At 37.7% G+C, this 6,754-nt stretch overlaps 1 pseudogene; it reads left to right on the top strand.

Annotated features, from left to right (window-relative positions):
• Nucleotides 1–812: 812 nt before the first annotated feature.
• LOC107557679 (uncharacterized) lies at nucleotides 813–5,958 on the top strand (annotated as a pseudogene).
• Nucleotides 5,959–6,754: the final 796 nt, after the last annotated feature.

Genomic DNA, 6,754 nt, shown 5'->3' with positions numbered 1-6,754 from the left:
TAATAGTATGCCGCATTCTCACTTTCACGATAACACCCGTTCAAAAAAAAAAAAACACATTAAGAAGAGGAGCTTAGACTTTTCTGGCAAATTACACTGTTGCATATATAAAATTGAATTTTTTTAGGTAATAGTGTGTATTTTAGTGGAAGTTAACAATATTGTTTGATACAACACCATCAATCTGTCATTAAACTATTTAAAGTAATTAACTCAAAAGGGAACATCATTTTACATCATTAATCTAATGTCTGATTTCACATTACCATAATTATTTCATTGTAACTGCACTTCATTGTATTTTACTTCATATTATATAAATATGAATATAAATCTAGAGTAATCCACCTAAATAATACCATAATTACTACACTTCATTAGTGTACTACAACAAGTGATTTTGCATTAGAGAATTGCAGTTCATTGGCTGCTTAAAAGAAAATGAGTGACCAATAAAATGAAATTACTCAACTTTCTGAAGCAGTGACTTCATATTAAGATGTCGAAATGTTCTCAAGAAGACACAGTGTCTCAGCCATTTAGCGGCTGGTCAGAGGGAGTGACAAAAATACAAAATGTTTCATCCTGACACACTTTTCTTACCTGTCCATCTGGGTGTTGGACACACCTCTTTCTGGCTTTTGCACTATTCTTTATGACACTCCTTCCTTTTGCAACACTCAGAAATCGGGAAAGGATCAAATAGTTTGGACGGATGGAAAACAAAGAGGATCTGAATGACTGATGGACATAAATACTTCTGTGGACTAACATGATGACATAAATGAAGGATCTATGGGACTGTACAGCTCTACCAGTAACTATCATGGGTGAAAGTTGAGCGTCTAGAGCGAGTCTGCTTGAATGCTTACACTTACCCAATATCTGAGTTGTCTCTACTCATGTGTGCGCATGTGGTACCATAGAGTCCAATGGCGAAGTTGGACCCTGTCTCAGACTCTCATGCCCTACTGGAATCTATGCTTCACAAATTACGACTGAATATATGTACGACTGACCAACAGTAGCTCAGTCACTGATATGCAAACATGCAGTCCGTCTGGAGAATGTAATGCTGAACCAGTGGAAGATTCATCTAAAACAACAATTGATCAGTTTGGGTTTTCTTCCAACAGTAAAAAGCAGGATGGACGCGCCTCAGTCTGGAATAAATGGGAGAAACCTTGGACTCAACAGTCTTCTCATTTTGAGGATGCATTGACTTCTGTTCCTAAACAACCTGTCAGGAAGATCAGTAAGCACAACGCAGGATTCTCTGGTAGACCTAAACGTCCACCATTGATTTGGGGGGAACACAAGCGCTTCACATCAGAGAGGACGGGTGATGTCACTTCCTGGGTTGGAGACGATCAGATGCCGGAGAAGAAGCAACATTTTTCTTTGGAAGGGGAGACCAGCTCAAATGTGCCACCTTTATACAAAACAGAATCCTTCCAAAACCCCCCTGATCTTTTAGCTCCAACGCTAACAACAACATCTTCAGTCCTCAAAAAACAGAGGTCAGAGGTCAAAGTGGCACATGGAGTTGGCGTACTGTGAATGAGAAAAATGAAAGCACCAGATTTCATGAGCAATCAGGAAATACGCCAAAGACAAGTAGAAAGAAGTGGGGGGAGGCTAAAAGGTGGGCTCAGAATGTGAAAGAGAGATGGAGAGAGAGACACAGAAACACACTGACCAGACAAAGAGATGATGGAGAAAGACAAGTGCAGAGTGAAGTACAAGTGAGTATTGGAGTCAGTCAAGCCAGTTTGGGACAAGTTCTTTGTCTATTAGTGGTGCTTAATTACATCAATATTGATACAGTGAGCCAAGCACTGCAAAAATATTAAATTAGCCTCATGTAAAGATCAAGACTATTAATGGAATGACCGAATGCATGATCCTCCCCAAAAAAATCTGTTTGGCACGTTGGTGTACGCTTACAAATCGCACATGGGACTAATTAAACTCAATAATAGTGCCACATTGCCTTTGTTTTAAACATCAAACGTCTTTAAGTACTGGACTGATGCGCAATGACTGGTGGGTAAATTTCCTTCTCCACTTCCTGTGAAGTGATGTATCGATGTACACTTATTCCCTATGCCGTTCACAGTGCCCTTCAAACTAAACATGTTCGCTCCCTTCAGACTGGAATCTCACTTAAGATAGCAAAGTCCACTTTGAAGTCCACTTACAGTCAAACGGAATACACCTAATGTGCTAAAAACATCAAGAATGCCTTAGCAACCTAGCAATGCCCTAGCAACTCCATAATGTGCTAAAACCACCGAGAATGCTTTAGCAACCTTACAGCAATGTGCCAGCATTCAATCACCCAAACAATTCGGCATCATGGCTGAGACTTTTTAAAGGGTTAGTTCACCCAAAAATTAAAATTATGTCATTAATTACTCACCCTCATGTTGTTCGAAACCCGTAAGACCTTCCTTCATCTTCGGAACACAATTTAAGATATTTTTGATGAAATATGAGGGCTCTCTGACCCTCCATTGACAGCAAGGTAACTACCACGTTCAAGGTGCATGGTACTGTCGTGAACGTGCGTCCAAAGTGACGCAGTAAAGATGAAAATGTGGAATAAAGTCGTTATTTTTGTTTTCTTTGCTTTCTCGTAGCTTCGTAACTTTACAGTTGAACCACTGATGTATTTGTCGACATCTTGGTACTTTTCTTGACCTTGAACATGGTAGTTACCTTGCTGTCTATGGGAGGGTCAGAGAGCCCTCAGATTTCATCAAAAATATCTTAAATTGTGTTCTGAAGATGAACGAAGGTCTTACGGGTTTGGAACAACACAAGGGTGAGTAATTAAAGACAGAATTTTCATTTTTGGGTGAACTAACCCTTTAAGGGCAAGCACAAGTAAAATCTGGAATTATTTTAAAAGTGAATGTCCTTTATGCTTATATTCAGAGTAATTGCTCTTAGTTATTGGTGCCCATCGATGTGAACGACACACCTACAGCACTCACTGAGACTACAGAAATCCATCATGAAGAGATCAACACAGCGCTGGCTGAAGATGGCCCTGGTTCACTAAGCTACATGAGGTAAACACATCAGCCAATGACATTAGAAATATGCATCAGACATAGTTATCATTCCACGTGTGTGATCCATTAATCACTTTCTATTTCAGAATCAGAATCAGAATGAGCTTTATACAATACAAAATATATATTGTATAAATATACTTTATATGATACAATTTCATGTGAAACTGTCTCATCGAGAAAGAATGTGTGACCCCTTGGGGCTAAAAGAGTAAAATGATCTATTGTAACTATTAAAGCCACATCCTGGTTCAGGTGGTTTTCATTGGTTGTATTTGGCATTCTGTTTACATGATCTTTCATCCTTCTTGTCAGTGACAGTCTGTTCTCTTTTGGGACTACTTCTAATTTAATGGAGGAGATCTTCAGCGGGACGGAGTGGGCTCGGTATCACTCAGTTAACTGCGGCAAACCGGAGCAATCAAACGAGTTACCAAATACTAATAACCAATCACATGAAGAAGAATTGCCAAGTAAATGGACTCATAAAGACCCAACCGATTCCCATTTAGGTTGGACACAACCGCCACACCTAGAGAGCTTTGCACAAGACATGGCCTCCGATAAACAGACCGAGACGTCCCAAATGAGTATTACTGATCTCCCCACAAATCCACTACAAACTTCTGACCCGTTTATAGATCAGTCACAAAACATCAATCTGAACCCCAACAAATCTCACAACAGTGAGCAATCAAATGGACAATCACAGTTTTCCCAGCTTGATCCGAATGAATCAAAGGCAACTGAGCATAGTGATCAACAGCCGACGTCTAATCAAGTGTCCAGCCCCAGTCATAACCAGCCAGAAGGTGGGACGAAGGATTTTATTCCCCTCCTTGACGTTTCAAATGTTAATGTGAGAGTATAAGCATTATAAGCAGAAACAATACTTTTTTTCTTGTGTTATTAGTATTAAAAATATTATTTCTTGTTTCCTCCTTTTCTCTCAGTCAATGAAAAGATTGTCCTTAACATCCCACGGATCTCTGAGCCGAAAAAGAGAGCACTGGACGAAAAGGAGGGCATCGTTTGAGCACACAACACAAGACATGGAGGACGAGGCACAGCCTTCAAACCCTTCAGCCGCAACTTCCCTCAACTCGCTCCTGGACTCCATCTCTCAAGACTCAGAGTCTTCTGAAACTTTGGAGACTGTGATCAAAAAGGTAGGCTGTACTATATGTCAGAAGCTAATGTGCATTCTGATAAACCAGTTTTTAACTGATATATCAACTGACTTATCAATATTAAGATCAGGTTTTGGTTTTTGGGTTTGAACATAAAGGGAGTTTGTTACTACAGAGGCACATGTGTTACTATGTTAAGATGCTTGTGGTTTTAGTGCCTTTGTTGAATTAACTGTTGGGGGGTGCTGAATTTTCAGCTTGTCGTGTGAACAAGGCGCCTACAAAAAATATTTTTCGGACAGATACTGTAGGTCATATTGTGTGATTAATGTGTGACGTAAGAAACTTACTGATATGAGGGCCATCCTTATTAATTTTAGCTTGTACACCACCATTCAAAGATTTGGAGTCAGTAATTATAATATTACAAAATATTTCTTTTTCAAATAGATGATGTTCTTTTGAACTTTGTATTGATCAAAGAATCCTTAAAAATGTAGTACAGTTTCCACAAAAATATTAACAGCTGTTTTTAACACTGACGATAATAAGAAAGCTTCTTAAGCAGCAAATCAGCATATTAGAATGATTTCTGAAGGATCATGTGACACTGAAAACTGGAGTAATGATGCTGAAAATTCAGTTTTGATCACAGTAATAAATTACATTTTATGTAAATAACTAATATACACTCTAAAAAATGCTGGGTTATTTCAACCCAACTTTGGGTCAAATATGGACTAACCCAGCTGTTGGGTTAAATTTTTCAATTATAATTTTAACCCAAAAGTTGGGTTAGTCCATATTTGACCCAAAGTTGGGTTGAAATAACCCAGCATTTTTTAGTGTATTATTTCCAATAGATTATTTTAAATTGTAATAATATTTCACAGTGTTGCTGTTTTTACTGTATCAAATAAATGCATCCTTAATGAGAATAATAAGACACAGCATGAACAGGCCTGCAACAGCTGGTCCTTTCAAATGGCAATTCTTTTCAGCTGATGTGTCTATTGTAAACACATTCTATCAATTGTGAATCCATTGTAATCATATTAGTGTTCACAATTACAATCCATCATGTCATTGTTTCTCCTCTTCTCCCAGAGGAGGATGGAAGACACTCGATACGTTCGATTCTCTGAGGAGGTTATCATCTTACCGCCCAGCTATTGGCCAGAGTCTGATGATGATAATGATGATGAAGAAAATGATAACGACTGGCAAGAAGAACCTTCACCCCGGCCTTCTTTCCCTAAGTGGATTGTGTCTTTAAAATCCAGAAGAGGAAAGTACAAATTTGAACTCTCTTCACATCTGACTCCACCTCTGAAATTCTGCAGCTCACATAAACAGAGACTGTACTTCCAGAGACAAGAGCGACACAGAAAATGATCATTATTACATTCTGAAAACAAATCATTTTAATGAGACTGCCATATGCCAGCATCAGTTTGATATGCCATTACATTAAATTAATTTTTAAAATAAAAATGAAGTAAAATGTAATAAGAGGTTGTGCAATTTATTTTCCAAGATATCATTACTTACAATCTCAAGGGCATAGTTCAAGTAAATAAAGTGAACAGAATGAAAATCAAGCTGATTTAGACAAATATTTCACATGAAACACACAGAATATCCATATACTCACATATCATTATTTTCTTTCTTTGTTCATTTTACATGCTGAAAGATTATCTAGTATTTAATGAATGATTTACTGTTCTATATGTAATTTAATTTACTCCTGCTTAATTACTGTTTGTATATACACTGTCAGTCAAAGGTTTGATTAAAACTCTCACTTTTTACATGAAGCAACTTAAAATGAAATTTTGTAGACAAATATACAGTAAATTGTGATATGAATTTCTTGAGAAAATGAGACACTGTCCCGCATACATGGAAAATCTGTTTAAAGCTCAAGAAATAAGATGTTTTGATTGGTTAATGTTTTTGGTTACTATGTAACTCTCATTTCTGTTATTTCATAGTTTTGATGACTTGGTTATTATTCTAAAATGCAGAAAATAAGAATAAAGAATGATCAGGTGCATATACAGACTTTTGACTGGTAGTGTAGGCTATTTGTATAGATGTGTGCTTTCTCAGGGTTTGGGGTTGACTGAAGAATGCTTTTATTTAAACTCTTTAACAAATCCAGCCCTAGGTTCACAGATTTAAAACAAACTACTACCATTACTATACCGAAAGTGCAAATAATCACAAATCTAGAAGTAGCTATATTATTTGAAAGTCTCATTAGTTTGACGGGTCCTGCCGTCCGAAAGAAAAGGTCCCCGAGTCATTTCCAATGCTTTGATTGACATCTGGCTTCCCTCATAGAGTCTGTTGTTTGCTGACTCGGACACAACGCCTAATACCTGTCATACAGAGGACACAAAGATAAGACATCGCTCTACTTATCTCTACATACTTACATCAGTAAACTCTGGCACCTCTTCAAATTTCTTTGCTTTGTACTCGTCCGCCCCTTTATGAAAGTTGAGAAGGATGATGTCACAGAACACTGTAGCCTGC

This window comes from Sinocyclocheilus grahami, unplaced genomic scaffold (assembly GCF_001515645.1).
Source record: "Sinocyclocheilus grahami isolate Dianchi unplaced genomic scaffold, SAMN03320097.WGS_v1.1 scaffold614.1, whole genome shotgun sequence".
Taxonomy (NCBI): Eukaryota; Metazoa; Chordata; class Actinopteri; order Cypriniformes; family Cyprinidae; genus Sinocyclocheilus; species Sinocyclocheilus grahami.
This window is presented reverse-complemented; position numbering and strand designations above follow the sequence as displayed.